At 42.0% G+C, this 18,828-nt stretch overlaps 1 long non-coding RNA gene across 1 annotated transcript; it reads left to right on the forward strand.

Moving 5' to 3' along the window:
• Window positions 1–2,868: 2,868 nt before the first annotated feature.
• Window positions 2,869–13,099, forward strand: LOC122544660. Its single transcript, XR_006310421.1, has 3 exons — window positions 2,869–2,909; window positions 3,690–3,763; window positions 12,669–13,099. It is a non-coding gene; the product is annotated as an uncharacterized LOC122544660 (long non-coding RNA).
• Window positions 13,100–18,828: the final 5,729 nt, after the last annotated feature.

Raw genomic sequence — 18,828 nt, forward strand, 5'->3', positions numbered from 1 at the left:
AGGATAGCTGGTCATGCTAAATTACCCATAGTGCCCAGGGATGTGCATGGGCATCTCATCCTAAAGATAACAGCGCTGACATGCACAACACCTGCAATGCACCACTTTAATACGTGCCTGGATTATGTCGTATGTGCTCATTGGAGGGGGACTCAAAGCCACAATCGTCTGACTCCGGATGTGGAAATGCTGGCAACTGAGTTACATCATACCAAGGGAGCCCTGGACCTGTCTGAGTGAGAGGGAAATGGCTGCAGAGCTCAATATGAGGGGAAGTAATATGGAGGCTAGAATTTGAAGAGGTCAAGTAAATTGTGTCATACACGATATTAATGTGTCGGAGACTGCAAGGAGGAAGAGTTAATATCAATGCAGGGAGAGCATGGAGGAGAAACATAAAAGAAAAACTAATAAGTTCAAGGCTGAAAGCTGAATCTGAGCTCAAGGATATTAGAGTCATAGAGTTATACAGCATAGAAACAGACCCTTCGGTCTAACTCGTCCATATAATATAGAACCTAGAACAGTACAGCCAATGATGTTGCACCGAACACAATGCCAAATTAAACTAATTCCCTCTGCCTGCCCTTGGTCCATATCCCTCCATTCCTTGCATATTCATGTGCCGATGTAAAAGTTTCTTAAATGCCCTATCTGCCTCCACCACCACCTCTAACAGTGCATTCCAGACTCCTACCACTCTCTGGCTCAGTGGTTAGCACTGCTGCCTCACAGCACCAAGGATCTGGGTTTGATTCCAGCCTCGGGTGACTGTCTGACTGGAGTTTGCACATTCTCCCCGTGTCTGCGTGACTTTCCTCTGGGTGCTCTGGTTTCCTCCTACAATCCAAAGATGTGCAGGTTAGGGCAATTAGCCGTACTAAATTGCCCATTGTGTTCAGGGATGTGTAAGTTAGGTGCATTAGTCTGAGGTAAATGTAGAATAATAGGGTCTGGGTGGGTTACTCTTTGGAGGGTCAGATTGGACTTGTTGGGCCAAATGGCCTGTTTGCACACTGTTAAGGATTTTATGATTCTATCTCCTTTGAGCTTTCCCCCTCTCACCTTGAATGCATGCCCCCTAGTTTTAGGCATTTAATTCGACTGGGACAACACTACTATCATAGGGCAAGCCAGATAGAGAACAGCCAGGGAATTCCTAGAGGCATGGCATTCATCCACAAACTCCATCAACAAACACATCGACCTGGACCCAATATACCAACCACTACAGCAGACAGCTGAAACTGACAACCGGAAGCGGCAGGGACAGACCACTATAAACACCGGAGGAAACATCAAAGAAGAGCTTCGCAGGAGGCTCCCAAGCACTGATGATGTCGCCTAGCCAGGGGACGAAACGTTTGCAACAAAAACTTCCAGCTCGGCGAACAGAACCACAACATATTGACATAGTAGAAACAGATTGACAATGATACTCTGGGGTCAAATAGCAAAACCTGACAGATACTGTTTGATAATTGCACTCACATATCGATATAGCTTAAACTAACAGGTAGAGATCAATATCTACATTCTCACAGAGTAAACTGATGGGAACAAGTTGATGACTGCATTTAATATTCATACAGCAGAAACTGACAGGTCAAGACTAATATCAAAACTCACATTCTCATAGCTGAAACTGACAGGTTCAGGTTGAAAACTACACTCTCAGACACACAGCAGAAACTGTTCGGGACAGATTGATAAGTAAGACACACATATTCACTGGGCAGAAACTGACAGGTATGTATTGATAACTAAACTCGCATATCCACATCAGAGAAACACATAGGGACTGACTGTATTTATTGAAAATGAATGAAATCTATTTATCAACCAGTCCCTGGCAATTTCCTCTATGTGGATACACGAGTTCAGTTATCAATCTGCATCTGTCGGTTTATGCTATGTGAATGTATGGTAAATATATTTACATTTTCTCATCACAGAGACAAATGGGGACAGACTGATAACTACACTCATGACATTGTGGGCAGCACATGGACAATAGCTATTCCTGAAGGTCGTTGACCACCCCCTTCTCAAAGGGGCCTTCAGCCAGCGACATCCACGTCCCAGGAGTGAATAAACAAAAACAGCTGGCGTACAATACATCACAAGGTTTCTGTCTGCAGCATACGTGACACTAAAATCTTTCATCCACGACAAACTAAATCGAGTCTCAGAGATGTTGTTGCACACCTGGTCTTGACTTTTGCACGGGCCTCCTGACCCAGAAATAAGCTCAGACACTGTGGTGCAAAACTCTCTCCATCAGTAATTTTCTCCTTCGTAAGAATGGTCCACGTATTCCATCTCTCTGTATGTTACTTTGGGAAAAGAGTTAATATTTGTGGATGAGGGGTCAGCAGGATTAAATACCACAGTTAACATTCGATCTGACCATATGTTATCGAATGGGGGAGCACAGGGGATGGGCCGAGTGGCCGCCAGCTTCTCCGCCCCCTGATCAGATTGTGAGAGAGCCGGAGGGTGGAGTTATTAACATGACCCGGGAATGAACTCCATTGGAGCTTTATAAAGGGACAATGTCCCAGCTTGAAACGTTCCCTGCCGTTTCCCCAAAACCCCAGCTCCTTTCGTCAAAGTGAGTGAAAAGTGAATTGGGGAAATGACCAATTGATATTTGTTTCTGGGAGGCATTTGGAGAGCACCCCCCCCATGGGTATTGTTCCCGAGCAGAGGAGCGCATGCGTGAGGCCCTCCCCCAGCGCTGCCATTGAGTAGCATTTACTCAGTGAGTGCTAGAGGTTTGTTTGAAACAGACCGTAATGGAGAGATCAGCGCCCAGGGAAGCGAGGGAACAGCAGGCTCCTTCCAGCAGCACATCGGGATGGGAGCCTGGGACACAGAGGGGGCTCCGAGACCGGGATTGATTCGGGGTGAGTTCAGGGAGAACCGGGGGCTGTTTGTAAGAGGCCGAGCGGAGCAGGAACTGGTCCCGGAACTTGGAGTGAGCGGGCTGGGGGGAAGAGAGAGGCCTTTCTCGGGCTGTGTGTGTGCCTGCTGAGGGAGGCAGAGCGGGAAGAAGCTGCTGTGGGACATTCTTGGGGTTTACAATCCTCTGAACGTTGATGCAAATTCATGATTTGGCTTCTGTTCCCCGTTGTTTGTTGACATTGGGCAGTGAATACTGGAAACACTGATCAGTTTTATGATAACCTGTTTCCACACTGTAAGTAATCTAATCTAATCTAATCTAAATTCATGATTTGGCTTCTGTTCCCCGTTGTTTGTTGACATTGGGCAGTGAATACTGGAAACACTGATCAGTTTTATGATAAACCTATAAAGTACACTATTCGAGTCAACAGATTAAAAGTTTCCACTGAAACATTAGAAATAGCGCCCATTGTTATTTATTTAAATGGTTACTGTATTGCGAACTGGAGTTCGAACTGTGTAAGCATTGCAGCTGCCTCAGTATTTCCCATTCATGAATGTTCTGGTTAGTTTCTTGGGCTCGCTCAACTGCTGCAGAACGGCAGGTAAAAAAAAAAGAAACAACTCAGGACAAGATTGGAATCAAAACCAGATCCTTTTGAATTGCTCAGTTAAACATACCTGAATGTTTATGAGCTGATTTCTACATGGATCAAGTTGATTTTTCCTAACTCAGTTTAGGTTGATTTACACAAGTTATATCTTTTGTATCCCTCCAGGAAATGGACCAAAACGATGTAATTTTCCCTTGTTACAAAGTCAAGTTTGACCAACTGCTTCTCACAAACACCAGGTATGTTACTGCTGTCAGAGCATAGAATATTTCCACAGTCGCAGAGCTGATCAAGTAGATGTCAGACAAAAACAAGCACCTGACCATTCTCATCCCATTCAGCCAGCATTCCATTTCAATAAGTGTGTCATGGCAGCAGAAGATCTGCCAAGCCCACCTTTATCTCAACATCATTCTCAACTTGCTCACATTGCAGGAATCAAAATCATACTTTCTCTCGGCTCTTTGTTTCCAAGTTCACTTCAATTTTGTACAAAGTGCCCACATTCCCATTGACCCTCCCTATGAAATAATACAAGAAAACAGAATGTCATTTCTCCAAATTAACAATGTAATCAAATAAGAACCTTTTAAACCAGTAGAGAAAGAATCTGAAATCTGGTAATTTGTAAAGTTTCTCATTTTATTTTGCAAGGAGTGTTCAACCATGTTTAATAAATTTGCCTTGATGGTTTAGTTCTTCTCTACTGTCTGACAGAAATTACAAGTCCTTTTGCTTTCCTCATCCCCACCATAGAGCATTATAAGGGTACCACTAATGGCTTGCCCCATCATACCGCAGAGTTATGTAACATTCACAATAGAATATTGATATGAATTAGATAATTCTCAGTCCAGTCGAAGGAATACTGTGGTCACTTAGCTGCAATACAGATTACGTGTTCATTGCCTTTCCCTTTAGACAATATAAAAGGAACTTAACACCCATCAATTTCTCATTATTATTCATAAAATTATGTCACTGTGAGAAAAGCTGATGGCAACCTGAAGAACAACCCTTAATACCATTCCTCCCAGTTAGACTCTGCACTATAGGGGTTACTTAATCCATTGCTTTTCCATTACATAAAATAAATTCACTGTGAGAAAAACTGATAGGTACAGATTGATAACCACACTCTCACATTCACATAGCAAAAACTGACAGTCGTAGATTGATAATGAGACTCTCAGATTAACAAAGCAAAGGTTGGCATATGTAGATTGATAGCTACTTTCATACATTCACAGAGAGGAAATAGTCATACAGCACAGGAAGAGACCCTTTGGTGCAACGAGTCCATACCGACTGTGATCCCAAAAACAAAGGGGTCCCAGCTGCCTGCACATGGCTGATATACCTCCAAACATTTCTTGTTTGTGTACTGATCTCAATGATTTCTATAACCGTACCCACATCCACCACTTCCTCAGGAAATTCATTCCACATACGAACCATGCTCTTTGTAAAAAAAAAAAAATGCCCCCATACCTTTTTAAAAATATGCCTCTGAGTCTTGAAATCCCCCACTTTAGGGAAAAGACACCTGCCAATCACCTCATCCATACCCCTCATGATCTTATAAGTCTTTATAACTTACTGCACTCCAGTGAAAACTGTCCCAGTCAATCCATTCTCTCCCGATAACTCAAACCCTCCATTCCCAGCAACATCCTGGTAAATCTCTTCTGAGCCCTCCCCAACATAATAGCATAGACAGCCAAATATTGATAACTAAACTCTCATATTCCCATTGCAGGAACAGATAGGTACCAATTGGTAACGACACTCACATACACAAATAGCAGAAAATGTCAAGGAGATATTGATAAATGTATTCACATATTCACAACACAGAAACTGACAGGGACAGATTGATAAATGCACGCACACATTCGCAGAGTACTTACTATCATAGAAAGCTTGATAACAAATCTATTATATCCACAAAGCAGAAACTGACAGGAACAGACTCCCAGAATAACGCTCCCGGTTTCACATTGCATAAACTGACAGGTACAGTTTGATAACTAATAACAGAGCAGAATGTAACAAGTACACATTGATAACTATACTTACAGATTGATAAAGCAGAAACTAACACGTTTAGAATGACAACTCTAGCTACACATTCACCATCAGAAACTGAAAGTATGGATGCATGATGATCCTCATACTCACATGGCAGAAACAGACTGTTACAGCTTGATAACTACAGTGACCCATTCACATTCCAGTAACTGACCGGGACAGATTAATAACTGCACACTCACATTCACATAACATAAACAACAATAACTTATCCCCCACCAATGTAAGACTCATCAGTCTAAATTCCTAGATTTCTTTGATTCGGACTGGGGTGTACAATGTTAAAAATCACACAACACCAGGTTATAGTCCAACAGGTTTAATTGGAAGCACACTAGCTTTCGGAGCGACGCTCCTTCATCAGGTGATGAACCACCTGATGAAGGAGAGTCGCTCCGAAAGCTAGTGTGCTTCCAATTAAACCTGTTGGACTATAACCTGGTGTTGTGTGATTTTTAACCTAGATTTCTTTGAACAGCCTTTCTTAAATAAAGACGCAATATTAGCCAACCTCCTGTCCTCCAGCATATCACCAATCACTGTTGGTGATAGAAATACTTCTGATAGGGCCCCCACAATAAATTCCCCAGCTTCCTGCAATGTCCTGGGATTCACTTGATCAGTTCCCAGAGATTTAGCCATCTTTATGTACTTTTACGCCCTCCTGCACCTCCTTCTGTCATGAGGACTGTTTTCAAGACACCAACATTTATTTCCCCAAGTTTACTAGCCTCCACAGAGGCAGACTGATAACTAAACTCACTATTTGAATATGAGAAACCGATGGGAGAGAATGATAATTACACACTTGTATTCATAAACCAGAATCTGACAGGTGTACATTAGTAACTGCAATCTCATATTCAGAGAACAGAATCTGACAGGTACATATTGTTAACAAAACTCACATTCACCTTGCAGAAACTGACAGGTGTAGATTAATAACTACACTTTCTCATTCACCTTGCAAAATCTGACAGGTACAGATAGACTCTCACATATTGATGTAGCAGACAGATCAATTGGCACAGCTTAATAACTGCAGTCCTACATTAGCATTGCAGAAAGTAACAGATACTGATAACTTTATTCCCATTCACAAATCAGAAACTAGCAGGGACAGATTGATAACTGCATTCCCACATTTTTTTTTGTTTTCTTCATTCCTGGGATGTGTGCATCACTTGACTATCCCTCATTCCATGTAGACCAGACCAGGTCAGGATAGCAAGTTTTGTTCCCTAAAGGTTCTGATTTTTTTTTCCCTGAGAATTGGCATTAAACTCTTATTTTCAGATTATTATTGAATTAAAATTCCATCCTCTGCTATGATGGTATTTGAACCTGGATGCACAGAACGTTACTCTCTTGATTTAATAATCCAGTGATAATATGACCAGGCCCATTGCCTTCCCTATTCACATTCACGTCGCTGAACCTAACAGCTTCACATTGGTAAGTACACTCTCAAATTCATAGAGCAGAAACTGACAGGAACAGATCACTAACTGTACGTACACATTCATATTGCAAAAACTGGCAGGTACAGATTGATAATGGTACTCACATTCACATAGCAGAAACTGGCTGATACAGATTGTTAACTCAATTTTTACATTCATATTGCAGAAAATGACAGGTATGATTTAATGAATATGTTGACATTTTTACAAGCAGAAACATTCAGGGATCGATTAATAACTGCAGTCACACAATCATGTAGCAGAAACTGAGAGGCATAGATTGACACCTGCATTCGTGTATTCAGATAGCAGAAACTGCCAGGCACAGGTGGATAACTACAAGAACTTTCTTATAGCATAAACTAACAGGTAAATATTTATAAACACACTTTCATATTCACAGAGAAAAAAACACTGTCAAGTACAGTTTGATAACTTCAAAACTACAGAACAGAATCTCACTGGTATATATTGGTAACTACACTCTCTCATTCACTGAGCAGGGATTGACAGATGCAGACTGATAGCTACACTGATGCATTCACAACACAAACTTACAGGAACAGGTTGACAAATACCCTCATTCATTCACTTAAAACAAACTGACAGGTACAGATGGCAATGAAACTCTCATATTCACAGAGCATAAACTGACAAGTCATAAATTGATAACTTTACCCACACATTCATATTTACAGAAACTGACATACATATTGCTAAAGGCATTCAGGCATTACCAAATGAGAAAGCTATGGCCAAGTGTTAATATCAGATACAGAGAACCGAAACTGACAGGGATAGATTGGGAAATACACACGCACATTCACATAGCAGAAACTGACATATCAATATTGATAACTATATTGGGATGTTCACTTCATAAAGACAGATTGATAACCACACTCTCATATTCACTGAAGCGAAAAGGAGAGTTACAGATGAATAATTACACTCAGGTTCACAACATCAGAAACGGGTAGGAACAGATTGATAACAACATTCACACGTTCAGATTGCAAAACCTGTCAGTTACAGTTTGATATCAACACTCACATAATCACATCACAGAATCTCACAGGTATATAATGAAAAGTGTATTCACATTCACCTAGCAGAAATTGACCAGTTCACCCTCACACATTCACACTGCAGAAACTAACATGCATAGATGGATAACTATGCTCAAACATTTACATGACAGAAACAGTCAGATTGATGACTGCACTCACATATTCACAGAGCAGAATCTGACAGATAGAGATTAATAATTATATTTCAATATTCACAGAGCAGAAACTGACAGGTTTACAAATTGACAATCTCATTCACATATTCACAGCACAAATACTGATGAGGAATGATTGATAAATACACTGTCATATTCACCAAGCAGAAACTGTCAGATACAGATGGATAGCTATATTTACGTATTCGTAAGCCAGAGTCTGGGTCCAGGTTGACAACTAAACTCACATATTGAAATAGCAGAAACTGCCAAGTAGAGACTGATGTGTTGAAACTTTATTGCTGGAACAGCACAGCAGGTCAGGCAGCATCCAGGGAACAGGAGATTCGACGTTTCGGGCACAGGCCCTTCTTCAGGAATGAAGAAGGGCCTGTGCCCGAAACGTCGAATCTCCTGTTCCCTGGATGCTGCCTGACCTGCTGTGCTGTTCCAGCAATAAAGTTTCAACTTTGATCTCCAGCATTTGCAGACCTCACTTTCTCCTCCAAGTAGAGACTGATAACAACCCACACATTCTCATAGCTCAAACTGCTAGGTCCTGGTTTGTAACTACACTGACATTCAGATCTAAAAACTGATAAGTACAGATTAATAACTATGTTCTCAGATACACAGAGGTGACACTGACAGAGACAGATTGCTAATTACACTCTCATAGTCACATAACAGGAACTGACAGGAACAGATTAATAACAACAGCCACACTTTCACATAGCATCAACTCACAGGAACAGATTGATAACTACACTCAGTTTCACACATCAGAATCTGACAGGTACATTTTGATAACTGCATTCACACATTGCCTCGGCAGAGGCTGATCAGCATAGATTCAAACCTGTGCTCACATATTCACAATGCAGAAACTGACAGATACAGTCCCATATATGCAGAGAAAGGTTTCTGACAAGTACAATTTAATAAGGACACTCAAATATTCACAAGGCAGAATCTTACATGCATATATTGATAATAACACGCACATTCACCTTGCGGAAACTGACAGGGAAAGATTGATAAATACGCTCACACATTCATATTGCACAGACTGACGGGGACGGTTGTTTATATAATTCTCTTACTTGCACAGCAGAACTGGTCCAGAATAAAATGACAATTACATATAATATTCAACAAGCAAAACGGACAGGAATAGATTGGTATGTACATTTACATATTCACACAGCAAAATCTGACAGGGACTAGCCAAAACCAAACTGTCAGATACACTCCTAACAGGAACTGTCAGGTACAGACTGATCAATGCATTCACAAAACCAAAACTTGAGAGTAACAGATTGATAACCAAACACTCTAATTAACAGAGCAGAGCCTGATAGGGAAAGAATAATACCCTCTTGGTTTCACATTGCAGGGACGGATATCGTCACATTGATGAATACACCCACATTCACAGAGCGGACATGGATAGGTACAGATTGATAACGACACACACAGATTCACGTAACAAACTGGCCTGGACAAATTGATAACTGCAATTGAATATTCGCACAGCAGAATCTGAGAGTCATAGACTAAAACCTGCACTTTCCTCACTGATAGGTACTGATAGGTACAGGTTGATAATTACAATCATACATTCACATTGCAGTAATTAACAGGGGCATGTTGATGACACTCACTTGGTCACATGACAAAACTGACGCGGAGAGACAGAAAGTGACGGTCACATTCACACAGCACAATCTGACAGTTACAGATTAATATAAACATTCTTGGATGAACAGAACAGAAACAGAAAGGGACAGGCTGGTGAGTAAACTCACACATTCATATTATAGAGACCGGCAGGTATATTATTAGTAGCTATATATTGATATTATGTAGCTAAAGCTGTAGGTAAACATGGACAACTACATTCACATATTCATACAGAAGAACTTGATAGGAACAAATTGAAAACTGCATTTGTATATCCACAAACCCAGAGACTGACAGGACAGATTGGTCCCTAAATTCACAGATTGATACAGCAGAAACTGTCAGTTAGAGACAGATAACAATACTAACATTCTCATAGCTGAAACTGTCAGAGACAGGTTCATAACTAAACTTACACACTCACATCCCAAAAACTGACAGGTACAGAGTAGTACATACATTCACACATTCACAAACCAGAAACTGACAAAGACAGATTGGTAAGTACACTCATGTATGCATTTCGCAGTAAATGTCAGAGAAAGATTGATAACTGCACTGTCATATCCACAATGCAGAAACTGATAGGTGCAGATTGATAATAACACTACCAGATGCATGTAGCATAAACTGACAGGGATAGAAGGATAATTACACGTAAATTGACAGGTACAGTTTGATCAAGGTATTCACACATCAAAAACAGGTTAATAACTGGACTCTCAGATTCTAGAACAGAACTTGGCAGGTACAGATCGATAACTGCATTCACATACTCATTAAAGAATCTGACAGGTACAGATTGATATGGACAGCAGAAACTGGTAGACATAGATTGATACCTGGACTCAGCAAAAACTGAGAAGCACTGGGTGATTAAAAATAGTTAACACATTCACCGAGCAGAAAGTGACAGATACACTTTGATAACAATGCTCTCATAATCACATAGCAGGGATAGATTGGTAACTACATTCAAATACTCAGAGAGCAGAAAATAACATAAACAAATTTACAACAAACTTACATATACACAGAGCAGAATCTGACTAGATCATATTGATGACTACACCTACGCATTCACCAAGCAGGAACTAAGTGTTATAGATCAACAACTAAATTGACATCGCAGAAACTGAGAGGCCAAGATCGGAATGTGCACTCGTATGTTTGCAACAGAAAATGACAGTCATAGCTTGATAACTACACACTGATTTTCACATAATGGTGACTGAGAAATGCATCTTAATAACTGCAGTCACACATTCTCATTGCAGTAACTGACATGGACATATTGGCTACGGATTACATTGACAGGTAGAGACTGATAGCAACAGTCACATAAGGAAGTGACAGGTGCAGATTGATAAACACACACATATTCAAAGAGCAGAATATGACAGGTAAAGAATTGACAACTACACTCAAGTGTTGACAACAAAGAAACTGACAGAAACGGAATACAACAACCACAATCTCAATGCTGAAACTGACAAGTATAAGTTGATAACTACATTCTCATATTCACAAAACAGAAAGTGACCAGAACAGATTAATAATAACACTCCTGGTTTCACATATCCAAATGTACCTCTCAGGTTTTGATAACTACACTCACACTCGCCAAGCAGGAATTGACAGTGATAGATCAATAATTAAATTCACATTATGACACAGCAGAAACTGAGAGGAATACACTGGCACCTGCATTCATACATTCACATAGCAGAAAATGACAGGCATAGATGGGTAGTCACACCCGCACAGAAGAAACTGACTAGAACAGGTTAACAGCTATATTTCAATATTTGCATATTAGAAACTGTCAGTTATGGATTGATACCTAAACTTTCACCTTCACGCAGCACAAACTGACAGGTACAGGTCAGTAATGGCCCTCACCACTTTACTGAGCAGAAGCTGGCAAGTACAGATTGATATTCATATCTCGGGTATTCATATAGCAGAAGCTGACAGGAAAAGTTGATAACCACAATCACTCATTCATTGAACAGAAATGTTGTTGTAACTGAATAACCAGACATTCACATTTGTATAACAGAAAGTATCAGGTACAGTTTGATAACCACACTCCCAGCTTCACATTGCAAAACCTGACAGGTACAGGTAAAGAATAAGACTGTCACATTCACACAGCAGAAACCACCAATGACACTTTGATAACTGCATTTATACATTCACTCCACAGAAACTGTCAGGTACAGATTTATAAATACACTTTCATATTCATATTGTAGAAACAGACAGGTAGAGACTGATTGCTATTCTTTTATATTCACATGATAGTAACTGGCAGGGACAGACTGATAACCATATTCCCATTTTCACGTAGAGGTGGAGAGGGATAGGGCAAACTAACCCTCAAAAAACCTGCAACTCTGAACAGCAAGTATAGTTCACAATGTAATCCAGAAAAGACAGTCAGTGGGACAACTAAATAAAATACTTATGAACAAGAGATTGCCATGAGCCGAATAAAATAGTAGTTACAATTAAAATTGTCAAAAGTACTGTGTTCAAATAGCTGTAATTGACAAAAGGCAGCTCAGAGTGAGTACAACTGACTTGTCAGCAATAAAAGATAACAGCAAATCCAGATAAAATTGTCAATTCTGTAATTTTGTGGATGTATCAGAAAGTGACAAGCTCTGTTAATTACAGCTGGTACAGAGGACATGCTAGGCTAGAAACACACCCCTGCACTTCTACATCATCGTAACAACGAGCAAAAGTTAGAGAGCCAACACCACAGTCACTTTCTGTGTCACAGATTAAAAAGCAAATCTCCCTCAGTCAGAATGAGAGGGTCAGAATCCACTGCTACTTCACATGTCGTTGCAGACACTGAATCCCACACTGGCCCGTCACAGAGATATTAAACAAAAATGTTTGACTGTTGCATAAACTACCCAATCAGTGACTGTTCTTTCCCCCATCCTTCATTGCTGCCGCCGTCAGTCGAGAAAGAACGGGCTCCGAGGCCGCTTTCCCTTATTCTGTATCTGAGAGTGAGCGGCGCTATGGCTGAGGAAAAGAAAGCACAGCAAGCCTCCAAGAAGGGCGCGAAGAAAGCGGTGAAGAGGGCGCCAGCGAAGGGCAGATCCAGACCGCCGTGCGGCTGCTGCTGCCCGGGGAGCTGGCCAAGCACGCCGTGTCGGAGGGTACAAAGGCGGTGACCAAGTACACCAGCTCCAAGTGAGGGACCGCACTGCACTGAAACACACACATCCACAACCCAAAGGCTCTTATAAGAGCCACCCACAATTTTCCTGAAACGGCTGAACCATTATGTTTTTGAGTATGTACAATTAATGTCTATGATAATTGTGTTTTGTAAATGTTCTATAAATTACTGAGTGATCGCTGACCCTATGTGTGCCTTATTCTCTGATGTGTTCTTACATGTTATGTCAAGACGTTAGAACACTTAGGTTAAAATCCACCCGATTTACACAGTTCCACATTGTCCTTGAACTGATGAAGACTGAGCCTCCACCCGGGCCGAGTACAGCTCTTGCCTGAGGCAGTCCAGAGAGCAAGAAGCTCTCCTTCGATAAAACAAAACAAAGAATGTGGATGCTGGAAATCGGACCCAGGGAAAACCACAAACAGCTAGAGAAACACAGCAGGTCTAGCAGCACCTGTGGAGAGCGAAACAGTGTGAATGTTTCAGGTCCAGTGACCCTTCTTCAAACTCTCCATAAGTGCCTTTGAACTGAGCACTTTGAGAATGAACCCATCTCTGAACAGTCGCAAACTGACCATCCATCCAACAGGGGGCAGTTTACATTCCCTTGGAGCCAGGCTCCCGTAACGGAGGAGCTTCGTCCCATGATCAAACCTTTTACTGTGCGGGTATCGGGAATTCTGAATGTTCCAAAGCCTTTTCCACTTCACCGCAACTTTATTGAAAGATCGTCACGTGGGAATAACTGCTCAATTAGCGCACAGCAAGATCCCACAAGTAGGAAGGTGACAACGCTGCGGACTGGATGTGTGCGTATCGCATTGATGGCTCAGGGTCCTTGTTACAGGGCCCTGGGAGAAGTCCCTGACTCCACCCACTTTTCCCCGGATAGTGGCAGTGGGATCTTTTACACCCACCCAAGAGGGCAGACAGAACCTCATAATAACGGTAGGCAATGCAGATTCAGGTATATATTCAAAACGCCGATGGTGTACAATGAAAATTTGTTTTATCCTCAAACAGCCAGTCAGATATCAGTGTGTAAACCTTGCATTGAAAAGCTACATTAAATACCAATGAGCTACCAGGAGCCTATCAACCTTTTGGTACTGATATTCTATCCTTGATTATTGCTGCCTCATGGTTATCTGATCTGCAGCGACAGTTTGACTGGCTGTATCAATCCCCCAGTCAGTGAGTTACAGCTGAAGACTGGCTAAACATTTGGAACATTCATAGTTGACTCCACAGCCCAGTAACACTATCTACTTACCTTGTACTGACCCTTGGACATGTGGGGCTCCCTCAGCACTGACATTCCAATGGCGTGGCACAACCTCAGCACTGACTGTCCAATGGCGCATCACTCCGTGGAATAATTTTTAAAAATCTTTATGTCCTGGTGAACAGCAGTGTTTTTCCCTTCTGAGGGCAGTTAAGTGTCATCCATGTGACAGTGGAACGAGAGTCACAGGAAACAATATTGTGTGTAATCTGGATCTCTGATAGTCTGAGCAAGTGAAGGGGCTGCATTGTTCCTAGTGCTGTCTGCAGGCCTGGGAAGTTGGGGCCATGCAGGAGAAAGTGACTGAGGAGGTTCATATCACTAAGAAGACTTGATCAGATGAAGATTGCTGCTGGCTGACTGTGTAGGGGAGATGAATGAACAAGATGAGGTTCCTCAGTAACTGCTGAGTGATTTTTGTTCACTGTTACTGACCATTTCCAATATATTCAAACACCAGTGAGTACATGAATACAGTTAGTCCATTGCTAGGTCAGAATTTCAGACACAGCTTGCCACAATGTAGCAATACTATATGTATGACAATCAAAACTTTGTACATGCACTACCCAGGGCCTAGTTCCCTGGAGACAAAAAGGAGATTTTGGTCATGCAATGTGGCTTTCACAAAGGAACAAAATGGCTGGGACTAATTTGGTAGTTCCTAAGCCCATAGGAAATGGGAAGAAGTGTAGGCCATTTGGGTGGCATGGTGACTCAGTGGTTAGCACTGGTGCCTCACAGCACCAGTGACCCGAGTTCAATTCCCGCCTCAGGCAACTGTCTGTGTGGAGTTTGCACATTCTCCCTGTGTCTGCGTGGGTTTCCTCTGGGTGCTCCGGTTTCCTCCCACAGTCCAAACATGTGCAGGTTAGGTGAATTGGCCATGCTAAATTGCCCGTGGTTTAGGTGAAGGGGTAAATGTAGGGGAATGGGTCTGGGTGGGTTGCTCTTCGGAGGGTAGGTATGGACTTGTTAGGCTGAAGGGCCTGCTTCTACACTGTAAGTAATTTAATCTAATCTAATTTGGCCGCTTGGGCCTGCTCCGATTCAGTAGGATCATGGCTGATCTGATATTCCTGATGTCCACTTTCCTGCCCTTTCCCTTGATTTCCCAAACTGTCTCAGCCTTCAACATACACAAGGACTCTGGTCCCCACAGCTGCCTGTGGCAATGAGTTACAAAGACTCACAACCCCTGAGGGAGGAAATTCCTCCTCATCTCATACTTAAATCTGCATTATTTTATCCTGTGGCTGTGCTCTGCGCTTTACTAGAACAACACCCTGACCAATTAATGTTGTGGAAAAATGAAGCAATATTTGATATTTGAAGTCAATCTGCATCAGTGGCTGCATTCTCAATTGCAACACCTTTTCCAACCATAATCCATTTGGTAAGCAATCAACACTGTCCTCTCCTGCAGGATGAATATTGTACTTCTTCAGAATTGCCCTCAACACTACATGAGCATTGTCTTTGAGGATGTGTGAAATTTATTTGGAAACACTAAGACATTGTTGCTAAAGGAAATCAGAGGTGTTAAAACCTGGCTATATTTATAAAGAAAAATCACAGAAACACAGAAGGTAGGGGCAGGAGTAGGCCATTTGGCCCCCTCGAGGCAGCTTCGCCATTCAGTAGGATTGTGGCTGATCATTGAGCTCAATTCCTGAATTCTGTATACACCCCAATCCGCATCCTTTGGTCCCTTCAACCACAAAAGCGATATCTACCCCCTTCTTGAAAACACAATGGTTTGGCCTCAGCTACTTTCTGTGGGAGTAAATCCCACAGGCTCTTCACTGGGTGAAGACATTTCTCCTCAGTTCTGAAAGGTTTATTCCTTGTCCTAATGCTTGTGGAATCCCGTCGGTCATTGGGAACATCTTTCCTGCTTCCGAAGTCCTGTTCGAATGTTTTTAAAATAGGATCCCTACAATGTAGAAACAGGCCCTTCAGCTAAACAAGTCCACACCGAGCCTCCGAAGAGTAACCAACCCAGACCCATTCCCCTACACTGTATTTCCTCCTGACTAATGCACCTAACCAAGAATTTGGAGGAGCCACTGGGGCTGACAATTTTGAAGATAACGTATCACCAGGTTATGATCCAACAGCTTTATTTGTAAGCACTAGCTTTTGGAATGCTGCTCCTTCATCAGGTGGTTGTGGAGTACAATGTTATAAGACACTGAATTTATAGCAGAAGATTACAGGGTCATGCAGTGATATATTGAGCAAACTGAATTATTAAGTCTTCCATTTTTTTGGAATGTGTGCAAGTTTCGGTTCAATGCGGACAGTCAATACATGTAATATTTTGTAAAGTCCACTTTGGAAATAGAACCAACCTGGCTCAGGATTGGGATACAAACAGACTATCATCTGAGCTGAAATGTCACTTTTTGAATTAAAACATTAAGTTACCTTGAGAAGGTGATTTAAAAGAAGTTCTCAGATTTGCTTATTAATGAACTGAAACTTGCAACCCATTCTAAAGATGAAAGACTGAATCCAGATTTATTTAATTTATTACTGTATGACACTGTCGTCGTTTGCTATCAATTTTGTGTCTTATGATCCTGATTCACCACTACCTGCTGAAGGAGCAACGCAGTGAAAGCTAGTGCTTCCAAATAAATCTGTTGGACCATAATCTGGTGCGTGATTTTTAACTTTGTGCACCTAACGTACACATCTCTGAACACCATAGGTAATTTAGCATAACCAATTCACCTAACCTGTACAGCTTTGGATTGTGGGAGAAACCCACGCAGATATGGGGGAATATGCAAACTCCAAACAGATATTGCCCGAGGCTAGAATCGAACCTGGTCACTGGCACTTTGAGGCAGCAGTGCTATACAATGTGCTGCAACTTCTCATTCATCTAAACTCCAGCAAATATAATCTGAGCTGACTTGATCTCTTTTGTATATCAGTCCTGCCATTTCAGGAATCAATCTAGTAAATGTTTCCTGCATGCCCACTAGAGCAAGAACATCCTTAGCACAGTGGCTCAATCATTAGCACTACTGCCACAGAGCACTAGGGACCTGGTTTCAATTCCCGCCTCAAGTGACTGTCTGCTTATGGGTGGCATGGTGGCTCAGTGGTTAGCACTGCTGCCTAAGGGTGCCAGGTTCGATTCCAGCCTTGTGCAATTGTCTGTGTGGAGTTTGCACATTCTCCCCGTGTCTGCGTGGGTTTCCTCTGGTTTCCGCCCATAGTCCAAGGATGTGCAGGTCAGGTGAATTGGCCATGCTAAAATTGCCCATAGTGTTAGGTGCTCTAGTTAGAGGGAAATGGGTCTGGGTGGGTTACTCTTCGGAGGGTTGTTGTGGACTTGTTTGGCCGAACGGCCTGTTTCCACACTGTGTGGAATGTAATCTAATCCTTCCTCAGGGAAGGAGGCAAAGACTGTACTCAATCTTCCAACCATGGCCTCAGCAATGCACTGTACAACTGCAGCAAGACTTCCCTGCTCATGTACTCTAATCCTCTCAACATGAAGGCCAATACGCAGTTTCTTTGCTGTCTCCTGCATCGGGACCTGGGTGGAATTTATCCAGTTAATGTAGGCTTCTGGGGAGTGTTGCTGAACAAAAAGACCTAGGGGTATAGGTGCATAGTTCCTTGAAAGTGGAGTTGTACATTGACAAGGTGGTAAAGAAGGTGTTTGGCAGACTTGCTTTCTTCGGTCAGAATGCTGGGTGTCACATTGTGGCTGTAAAGTTATTGGTGAGGCTGCGTTTAGAATATTGTATACAATTCTGATCTCCCTGCTCTGGGGAGGATGTTGTTAAACATGAAAGGCTTCAGAAAAAACTGGCAGGGTTGAAGGGTTCGAGCTATAGGGAGGAGCTGAATAGAGTGGAGTTTTTTCGCTTGGAGTATCAGAGGCTGAGGGGCAACAAGGATCAGGAACAGGCCCTTCGGCCCTCCAAGCCTGTGCCAACACATTTTGTCATTCCATACTAAAACTGTCTTCACTTACAGGATACATATCCCTTCATAGATGTTTGTAAAATCATGAGGGACATGGATAGTGTTAACAGCCAAAGTCTTTTTTCTTGGAAAAGGGGAGTCTGAATTTAGAGGCCAACAGTTTAAGACTGGAGAGGAAATATTTAAAACGACCTAAGGGGCAATTTTTTCAGGCAGTGCATAGTGACTGTATGGAATGAGCTACCCGAGGAAGTGGTGGAAATGGTTAAAATTATGACATTTAAAAGGCTTCTACATGGGTACATGAACAGAAAGGATTTCAAGGGATATGGGCCAAATGCTAGTCAATGGAACTGGATCAGTTTAGGATATTTGGTCAGCGTGGATGAGTTGGATCA

This window comes from Chiloscyllium plagiosum, chromosome 50 (assembly GCF_004010195.1).
Source record: "Chiloscyllium plagiosum isolate BGI_BamShark_2017 chromosome 50, ASM401019v2, whole genome shotgun sequence".
NCBI classification, from domain to species: domain Eukaryota; kingdom Metazoa; phylum Chordata; class Chondrichthyes; order Orectolobiformes; family Hemiscylliidae; genus Chiloscyllium; species Chiloscyllium plagiosum.